General features: G+C 36.1%; 1 long non-coding RNA gene across 1 annotated transcript in view; it reads left to right on the forward strand.

The window, feature by feature from the left end:
* LOC110270356 overlaps positions 1-2,730 on the forward strand; it is an 18,139-nt gene extending 15,409 nt beyond the window's left edge. Inside the window, exons 2-3 of the long non-coding RNA XR_002359801.1 lie at positions 1,695-1,701; positions 2,720-2,730. This is a non-coding gene — a long non-coding RNA (uncharacterized LOC110270356). The remainder of the gene's footprint in view (positions 1-1,694; positions 1,702-2,719) is intronic.

A 10,620-nucleotide genomic window follows, 5' to 3' on the forward strand; every position in this document is an offset into this window, starting at 1 on the left:
CCAATATACAAATACATATGTAAAAGAGTTTTTAAAATAGGACAAATTAAACCCAATCACTTAAAATAGTTACTATCTGAACATTCAAATAATGAAATGAATAAATAAATTCTATATAAATAATTTTATTAGATAACCAATTAGAATATTTAATTGTATCCAATTAATATATAGATTGTAAAAACAGTTTAACAAGTGAAAAAAAATCCCTAAATTAAAAGTAATCTTAATTTCATTATTTTTATTCTCATTTATAATAAAAAAATTATTAAACTCTTTACCTTCTCTCCCACGTCCTTTAATCGTATCATTTAGTATCACTTTTAACTGTTTCAGTTGTTGTATCATATTATACTCGCGTTGCATCACTTATTACCGTTGGTCATGTAAATCTCGAGTAGTTAGTAAATAATTAATTAATAAATTAATTATTATTTTAAAGTAAACACTTAATCTTCACTTTCGAAAATTCAAAATCGTCCATAATTTTTAATTTAAAATTCTGATTGACGAGTCGTCAGCTGCTACATATTCGTCTCAGAATTCTCTACAAAATTTATCGAACAATTTAGTAAGAGAATCATGTTTTTTCACCCAATTCTCCCCTTTTCAATTCATGATTTTGGATTTTAGTATTGAGCAATTTTGTGATTTTGATGGTTTAGGGATACTCTAGCGGTGGATAATCACCGAATTTTGTCCATTTGACTCGTGGTTAACAGTAAGAAAATCCTAACCCTTGTGAATTGGTGATTTAGTGAGATCAATGTTGATTATTGTGGTATTGTATGAATTAGATCGTGTATCTTGTTGAATTGGAGTTAAATTGGTGGATATTGGAAGCTTGAAATTGAATCCTGGGAACTGAAAATTCAATTGGTGAGGAATTGGAGCTTTGGAGCTTGAAGAACGGTGGATAATAGAGGTGTTCCGGGTTTAAGGAGGAATCGGCCAAGGTATGATTTTGGTTTCTCGTAGATAAAATATAATGTAACGTGAAAACTTAGGCTAAAAGACTATAAGATAGGAATGAACTGAATGAATTATTGATGGATTATGTATATGGTATATGATGTGTGTATAAAGGATAGATGAACTTGTATGTATTGGATTGTGACTTTGATGAGTATAAAATAAACATGATTGTTGATGTGTTGAGAATTGATGGTGAGTTTGTGACATTAAATTGAATGGATTGGTTGAGAGATGTATGATTCGATTTTATAAACGGTTTGTTATTGGAGTTGGTTGGTTTTTGAAAAAGATTTAATATTGGAATAGGTTTGATTTTGAAATGATTTGATACTAGGAATGATCTGAATGACTGAGAGGTGTTTGGTCTGATGGTTGGGACCCTTGAAGGGTGGTAGAAGTTTGAGTTTTAGGGGAGGTGCTGTCGAAATTTTTAGAAGAATTCTGAGAAGTTTTATTTTGGTTAATTTGGATTGAAAGAATTGTATTATTTGATTTTAATTTATTTAAGAAAAGAATGAATTATGTTTGAGTTTAAATGATATGATTTTGAAATGAGATTGGTTATCGCTCCCCTAAAGTCTAGAGGCCTTGTCGAGGGGTTTAACTAATAAATAGTTTTTCTTTGTCTTTTGAAAAGAGTTTAAATTCGAAAATGGTTTTGAAGTTAGCTCAAAGAATATGTAAATGAATGAGATATGTGACCCCCGGATAAGAGGCAGTGGCGTTGTCCGCTTGTTCCGGGAAAGAGATGAGAAAGAAGAATGATGAAAACTGAGTTTGAATTGATGAAATGTGAGTGTATGAGAGGGGGTATAATGACTGTAATGATATATTGTGGTTATGATTGATTAATTGAGGAAGTATGGAAGGTTGCGAATATGCCAGATATAATGAATGTATGAATGGTTTATAATGAATTTGAAAATGAAACTATTTTTGGTTACCGTCCACGGATTATGAAATTGTAATTTATGCACCTGACAAGGATCATGGTGGTGTACCGCTTGTCAAGGATTGCAGTTGAGGTGGGGATCGTGGTTATTTACGCCCACAGGTTGTTCATTTCTAATTGAAAATTTCTGTGGGGATCGAGGTGGTTTACCGGCTGCAGATGGTGGAGATCGAGGTGGTTTACCGCTCACAAGGTGAGGATAGTGGTACTGTACCGCTCACATGTTTTCAAGAAGACGATGTCCGGGTTAGCTACCGGACATGTCGCGTTGGCTTTATAACTGACAGATGAGACTCATCAGTCGTAGGGCAGACATGCATCGCGTGCATTTGTGTGATTTGTTTGAGAATACTTTGCTTTGGCTTGCATAATTGTTTGACTGTAATTAATTGCTATATGTCCTATTTGCTGTACTTGTTATCCATGCTTGTGCTTTCCTTGTCTATTTTGCTTGTGCTTACATTTGAGAGGTCCCTTGTCTGGCGGAAGAGTGACGAGGGCTATTCCACCGGTGTTTCGGAGGGCTGGAGGAAGCAGAAAGTGAAGGTTTAAGTTAGAAATTGATTTAGGACTTAAGAACCTTAGACAGTTACCTACTTTTTAGTTTAGTTTACTTTCCTTAAGTTTGATTATAAGTGTCGGAGTTCTAGGAATGCCTCTGGCTTTTTTCGGGACCTTATATATTATTTATGTGGGCACCTTTACTATACTGAGAACCCCCGATTCTCATTCCATACATATATTGTTATTTTCAGATGCAGGTCGTGAGGCACTGCACTGAGCATTCTGGAGACTCTTGGAAGTGAAGAACTATCTTGGGACTTGGTATTTGTATTTTGTTTATGTTTATATATGTATATAGATTCTCCACTTTGTATATAACTTGTAAGTTTGTCCCTCTTAGAGGTAAACTTGGAGAAACAAGTATTTTGTTTTATGTATGTATATAGGGGTGGCAAGTGGGGAAGCCCGCCCCGCCTAGTGAGGCGGTCCCAGAATCCTAGCCCGCCCCGCCTAATGGCGGGCTGGCGGGCCGGCGGGCTAAGCCCGCCAAATATCCTCTTTTTTTTTTTTACTTTTAACTATTAAATAATATATATAAAGGCATAAAAAATCTCTTTTATTTTTTACTTTTAACTATTATAATTTCTAAAAGTATAAATAAATTATAATTTTTATATTCACAAATATTAAAGTCTTTGTAATTATAAATATCTAATAAATATAATTATAAACTAAGTTTTCATCCAAAACATAATTATAAATATTGTTTCCAAAACAAAATAAACATAATTCAAAATATAATTATAAATATTGTCTCTAAAACAAAATAAACATAATCCAAAACACTCAATTTTTATCTTCATTCTCTTGTAAGTTGGGTTGGGAGAAGTTGGGTTTTGGTAAAAAAATTGTAAAAATACCCCCTTGCTAAAACAATACTAAGCCCGGTGGGGAAGCCCGCCCCGCCCCGCCAAAGCCCGCCAAAACCCGCGGTTTAAGCGGTGCGGGTTAAACGGGCTTTTGCTTTTTGGTGGTCCCAATTTTCCAGCCCAGCCCGCCTTTTTTGGCGGGTTACGTGGGCCGGCCCGGCGGGTTTAGGCCCGTTTGCCACCTTATGAGGGTGAAAGTGGCTGAAATGGGTTCATTTAAGTGTATTTATATGTTGGGCTTGGGCCCAACTTGGACCAGGTCCAATCCGTTAGCGTTTTTAGCCCGTTTGTCCTAACTTCAGGCCAAATCTTTAAAATTAAAGCCCGGTTTTCCATTTCTAATGTTTTTCTAAGATTTTTTGACGGTTTTCACTTTTCTCGTGCAGTACCAGGCAGACTTGAACCGGTTCTACCGGTTCAACTGCCGGTTCGCGATTTTTCACGGTTTTTCGTAGAAAGCACATTTTCTGACTCAGAAAGACTCTATATTATCCTTTCCGTTCTATCTTATCTACCTTTCTGCTTAATCTTTCGTGAGTAATGCGTTTTCTATTTCGTTTTTTATTAACTTCTCTTTCAAGACCCCTAGTTACAACTTCCTTCAATTATATTACATCAGTATTTTTTATTTTTATTTTTTAGAGTTCGTAGCGCCTCGCCACCTCTGGTTTACGTTCTAGGTGTAAAGCTCTATGTGGTAAGGCGTTACATTATGGTATCAGAGCAGTTTGTTCCTGTAGAGTCTGAAGAACGGACTGACTATGCTTTTGAGCATACTTTAGCTGTGTGTATATGCTATTTAGGATGTCTATTGACATATATAGCATAAATGTTCATGAGCAATACTTTTGGAGATTCGAAACACTAGACTTGAGATGTTAAGACTGATCACCTTAATATCGATTGTTCGGTGTGGACAAGATCCAAAAGGCATCTCGTGGACGCGAGTGAGGTGATACGGTTGATGATGGGGCTACTGCTGTACAGGCTATTGTTGACGGGTTGAGTTCTGTCACTGCTTGCTCCGAGTTGAGAACTGTAACACCACTTAGGTAAGAGGCAGGTTGAAGTTGTCCCCTGCTCTGGTTACGCGGGTAAGATGCAAGGGTTGCAGCGTTGTCCCACTTGCTCCGTGTTTTGTGTTCTGTCCATGGTTAGCTACTAGGACATGTCGGGTTGACTGTATAACCGACAGATGAGTTAATTAGCTATAGGATAGGCATGCATCATATGCATTTGTATGCTTTGCTTGAGTTTGAATTTATTTTGGTTTGCCTAATTGCTAAACTGTTATTAACTGCTATCTATACCTGTACTTTCCTTGTCTGTTTTGTCCGTGTTTGTTCTAATGCGGTACTTTTGAGATTATTGGTGATGAGATGATGATTGTGTTGATTGATTATGTGATGAGCTGAAGGCTGAGATTGGTTTCTGATTGAGTTATTAGTAAAGTATGAAAAATCAAACTAGTTCAGCATAGACTTAATGAACCTATGTTTGGAATAAGTTGGTCATTCATACAGTTTAGGAAACTGATTAAGATTTTCTTATAAAAAAAAAGGTTTTGGATTTCTGGAAAATTAAATATTATTTCTTTGAAAAGGTTTTGGACGATTAGCCGTTATTTTTTTAAAAAGATTCATAGGACGAACAATAATCACTATCTTGAAATTAATTTTTCTTTTATACGTATCTTCTTATAACAATTCTTAAACCCTCTACTGAGAACCCTTTCGAAGACGATGTTCTCACTCCCCTACAGAAATTCTTTTCAGTGACAGATTCAGGAAGCTTTTGGCACGAAGCCGCAACCAATCTACAAGATTTATATATGTGTTGTATTTTCTAATTGATGGTTTTGTTGAGATTTTACCCCTCGTTATCTGTCATTTTAAGATTTTAGAAGGAAAAGATTTGTATTTGAAAGTTTTGAATAAGTTTATGTATTTATTATGATGTGGATATAATTGTGTGATTAAGTGTGTTGAGTTTGGAAAACTTCAGATTATTGTGATGATCAAACATTGTTAAAAATATTAATTAGAAATTATTAATTTGATTTTGGTTTCAAAATTATTTGTTTAATAATTTCTATTTTGTGTGCAGAAATTTGATCATTGGGCATAAGCAACATAAAGCCCAATATGTTGAGAAAACATTCAGCCTTTGATACAAAAAGCATTGTGGCTGAATTATTCTTGTATTGAAAATGTTAATTGGGTCAGGAAAACCAATGAGAAGCCCAAAACAAATTCCTTTTGATCCAACAAAGTGTTGGTCCGAAATTAAAAAAGAAAGAAAGGAATTGGAAGCATGCTTTCCATGGTTACCTTTCTCCATGGGAATGGAATTCAAAGTTAATTCAATTGGATTAATTACATGCATTGGTAACAGGAAAGAGAAAATTCAAAATTGATTTGATTGTTTTTAATGCTTCACACGTTACTATGATAGGGGAATGGAAGTGGGATTTAATTTGGTTTAATTTCATTCATTGCTTCCAAAGTTTCTTTTTCTCTTCTCTCTCTTCTCTCTCTTGCTGTTGGTTGTCACTTCAACAGGAAAGAAGAAGATGCAAGCTATCAGAGAAAATCACAGAGAAGCTAGGAAGAAGCAAGCGGATAAGGTTATGATGTGTAACACCCCACTACACCGAGCTTTATGCTTAAGTCGTAAAATAGAGGTGGTGTAGTATTACGACCTCTAAAATAAAATAAGTACATATAATAGCAAAAAAATTATAATATGCTAGGATCCTTGAAGAATAGAGGAAATAGAAATCGTGAAATAAAAGCGCAACGCTCGAGAAATGAGTTAACTTGTGTGCTAAGAAAGCTACCGCTGTCAAGTGTAAAGTAACCCAAAACAGGAACAGAGAGTCAAAAATACAAAATAACGAGCTCCTAACTCAGCCTGCGAAGTCAAGACTGGCCGGAGAATATACACACATATGTACATATATATACATATCCAAAACACAAATGTACATAAACAAAATCCTGCCTCTCCATACACCTCTAGGAGGATAAAAAAGAATAAGTTATATGGAGAGAAAGCTAAGTGTATATATATATATATATATATATATATCATAGTATAACAAAATAACCCAGTAACTACTCCGCTTCAAGAGTCCAGACGCCTAACGAGATGCCTCTCGACCTGCATCTAAAAAACAACAACATAGTATGGAATGAGAACCGAAGGTTCTCAGTATGGTAAAGGTGTCACACACATAATATATAAGGTCCTGGGAATGCCAGAGGCAATCCTAGAACGCCAACACTTAGATTATAGAGCTTAAAGTACTAAAAAGAAGCCATAAAAGGTGGGTTTCTAAGAATATTTAAACCTAACTTAAATTAACCTTAAATCTAAGTCCCATGCTGCCATTCCTCCATACCTCCAACTCCATCATGCATTTTCACAGACAAATAGACAGATAAAGGCAAGCACAAGAAGGTTACAAATACTGCAGGTAACAAATACACATTTAACATGGCAAGCACAGATAGCCACACCCAATTAAAGCACAAGCAAGTAATTCAAGTAATATGCAGATGATGCATGCCTGTCCTAGGCTGATGAGGCTCATCTGTCAGTTATCCAGCCAACCCGACAAGTTTGAATTGTCCTTAGACTATCCCCCGACGTGCATCCCCAAGAGTCTATGCATAGCTTTATCTCAAATAATCAATATTACTCAACGGGGGTAACATTCCCGGGAATTTATATAGTGCCCGGTCACACTTACGTCGTAGGGTCAACAGAGTATCGAGTTTTCAATCTGGTACACGTGGTGGCAAGCCACGGCACTTAATCCAGGGAACCTCGTATCTCAGATCATTAAATTATTCAAGCCATATAAATAATTCAATTATAATTCATCAACATTCACATCATTCTCAATCGCATCTCATTCATCATCATACATCAATCATATTCAATCCTTATCTTTCATTATCACACCTCCTATTCCGTCCATCAATAGTTTCAATTCAAAACATAATTCATTCTTTTCTAAATGAATCAAACTTAAAACATGCTCATTTTCTTAATAACTCTAAATCAAACCATATAACCTTTGAATCTAAATCTTTTTAAATAATCATATAAACAAAATCTCTAATTTTTATAAAATTTCGGCAGCATTTCCTCTAAAACTCGGACTTTGCCACCCTTTTCGGGTCCAAACCTGCATTCTTTTCAATTCAACATACCCTTCCTCATCATCATAACAGTCACCACAATAAATCTACCTTAGATCAACAATTATACTCATACAATATTCAAATCCAACAACCAAAATTCAACTAAAAATCATAGTTCACAAATCCTAGGCTTTTAACACAAAATACCTCATTTTTCATTCAAAATTTCCATTCCAATTATTTTTGAACCTATTACCACCAATCCAAATTGCCAACAATAATCCTCAACAAGCTCCATATATTTTCATCAATCATCATTCAACCAAACCAAAATATAGCCATATAATCAACAATTCAATCACATATCCTTTTAAAGATCCAACTAGCAACCAATATCATCTTACAAAGAAATCACCAAACCAAACCAAGCATATTAATCAACCCATTACTAAACATTAAATATACACCTGCATTCCAACTTATCCTATGGTCATCTAGCCTAAGTTTTCACAAAACATTATATATTAAATGTAAGAAACCTAAACCATACCTTAGCCGATTCCCAAGTATTATTCCAAGACAATTTTCCTAAAAGAACACAGCCCTCAAAACCTCAACTAATCCACTTCTTCCAAGTTCCAGTATTCACAATTTCAAGCTCCAATTATTTATTCACAACCTAATACACATTTATAACGCATATATATCCAATTTAATACTCAAAGCTCAAATCCAATGAAATTAAAATAGAATTATTATATTCTCACCTTACCCAAGCTTCACATAAGCAAGAGTGAATATTTTTCTCAAGCTAATTAGATCCTAAAATATCAAAAATCAAAGAAATTCAACACCCCTTCTCAAAACTCAAAAATTAGAGGAAATGAAGACTGAGTGTAAAATAAAAAGTTATCTATGAAATTGTTTAGATAGAAACGTAGAGCTCGACGCGGTGAATGTGTGGTCGCAAACGGTGCTACGATCGGAGTTCGGATGGAGAAGTTACGGCGTTCGGAGTTCACCGTTAGGGTTTCGGTAAAGTTTCGTTCCTTTCTCCCCTATGCATGCTTTAGTTTCATTCCTGGTGAAATGAAGGGGAAGAAAGGCTTGGGTTCACTTAAAAGGTCTGGTCTGGTTGGACCGATAGCCCAGTTCGAGTCTGGTTCAACCGGTTCGGCCCGTTCGGTCCAATCTTGGACCGTTTTCTTCGAAATTAGTGTCAAAATTCTCGTTTCAATGAGCTCTATCCTAATTTGATATAATATTCGCATTTATAATCCTCCTTATTAAAAACTAATTTACTGACTAATTATCTACTAATTAATCGGGGTTTACATGATGGCCTGTGAAAAAAGAATATCTAAGGCATGGAGTGACTGAGATTTTTGGCGCAAAAGGGAAGATGTGAAGAAGAAGCTTTAAGTTCTTCATGCCTAAAGTAGAAGCAATCGGCCTCGGTCAGAGAAGAAGATCCCTGAGGTGAAGTTTGTTTCTACTTTTGTTCATCCATCACAGAAGGTAGCTACTGAAGCTACGTGGAGGAAGAAGCAAAAATAGAACAGATGGAGTTGTCAAGGATCAAGAGTTCATCAAGGGTCAGAAATCTTTCTTGGGGACAAAGTTAAGATGAAAGGCTCAGATTGATGAAGCTTGATGAGAAGGGATGAGAGAGAGGTACAAGTATGTTGGTTTTGCTTTCGGTTTCCCTCTCTCTTCTCTCTATCCGAACCGGTCTTGTGTGATGGAGAAGATGTTGGTGGCTTGGTTGAACCAGTTTCAACCTTGGAAGCTTCCCCTTCTATAATAAGGGTGAACGGCCAAGGGTTGAAGCAAGGAGAGTAAGCACAGAGTTCTCATAGCTACCCAAGCTAACAGAAGTTCTTCTCCTTCAATGTGTTACATTTTGTTTTCTTTTCTTTAGTTTTGTCTGTCTGAGTCTCAGGGTGAAAAAGGCAAACAGTGTGAGGTTTGCAAGAAAAAGCCAGTGAGAGAAAAAAGACAGAGAGTGCAAAATTAAAGAAAAAGCTATAGATATCTTAGAGGTCCTTTGTACATCTACATGTTGTGTATCATGGTTCTGTGGGAATCTCCTTGCAAGTTGGGTTAGCACTTTGCAGTTGAAAGTTTAGTACGTGACCAAGTCATGTTTTTGAGGATAGATTCTGGACTTGTCCCAGATAGGAATGAGTAGTTCCTAGGGAAGAATTGGTGTATGTAATCCGGGCATATGATGAACAAGCTGTGAATCAAGGGGAGACTGGACCTTTGTGACTTTGAACTCATGCCCATCCAACTTCCTTGATCCATTCCATGAGTCTGACCCGTTTTCATTTTTTTTCATCATATTTTCATTAAAATAATTTTAAATATTTTTCTTGAAAGGTTATCACATCATATCTTTATAGGGGGAGTTCATGTCAAGTCAATATCTTTTTCCTTATTCTCACCCACGTTTCAAGGAAAAGATCTTTCAGTTACTTATTTTAATTTTAAATTTCCTTGATTGAAAAATATTTTCATTAAATGCTCTTCTCTTTAAATGACATTCCTTCCACTAAGCATTTAATGTGATTAAACCTCTCTCCACCTTCCATCTTCTTCAGCCACTCTTTACCTTCTCTCTATCTACTTCATCTTCTATCATGAGAAAGAAGTTAGCTACTAGAAGAAGCAACCGAACCCCCTCTACCAAAAAACCTCCATCTTCCTCTGCCCCTCAAACACACACTCATATTCATATTCACTCTGCTTTATCCTCATCTCCATCGTCTCACTCAACCGGTTCAATGAGGAAGAAGGTTATTCATCCAAGAACCTCCTCGCATAAGAAAGACGCAAAAGAAAAGGTTCCAATGCCTAAGGAAGAAGAAGCATCTCAGTTTTCACCACCACCTTCACCTCCACGGCGCTCAACTCCCCATCATTCTGGCCGAACTGCACCCTTTCAGCGTTCGAAGGGTTATATTCTTCACAACACTCGAGAGCCACCAAACTTGGACTCACTGGATTTTAAAAATAAGTTTGGGTATAGATTTTACTACTCTCTTTGACAAACTCAAATGGACTCCGCTGTTTAAAATTCGCAAACCGGTTTACCCAAATTTGGAGC

The sequence above is a fragment of the Arachis ipaensis genome, chromosome B03, assembly GCF_000816755.2.
Source record: "Arachis ipaensis cultivar K30076 chromosome B03, Araip1.1, whole genome shotgun sequence".
Taxonomy (NCBI): domain Eukaryota; kingdom Viridiplantae; phylum Streptophyta; class Magnoliopsida; order Fabales; family Fabaceae; genus Arachis; species Arachis ipaensis.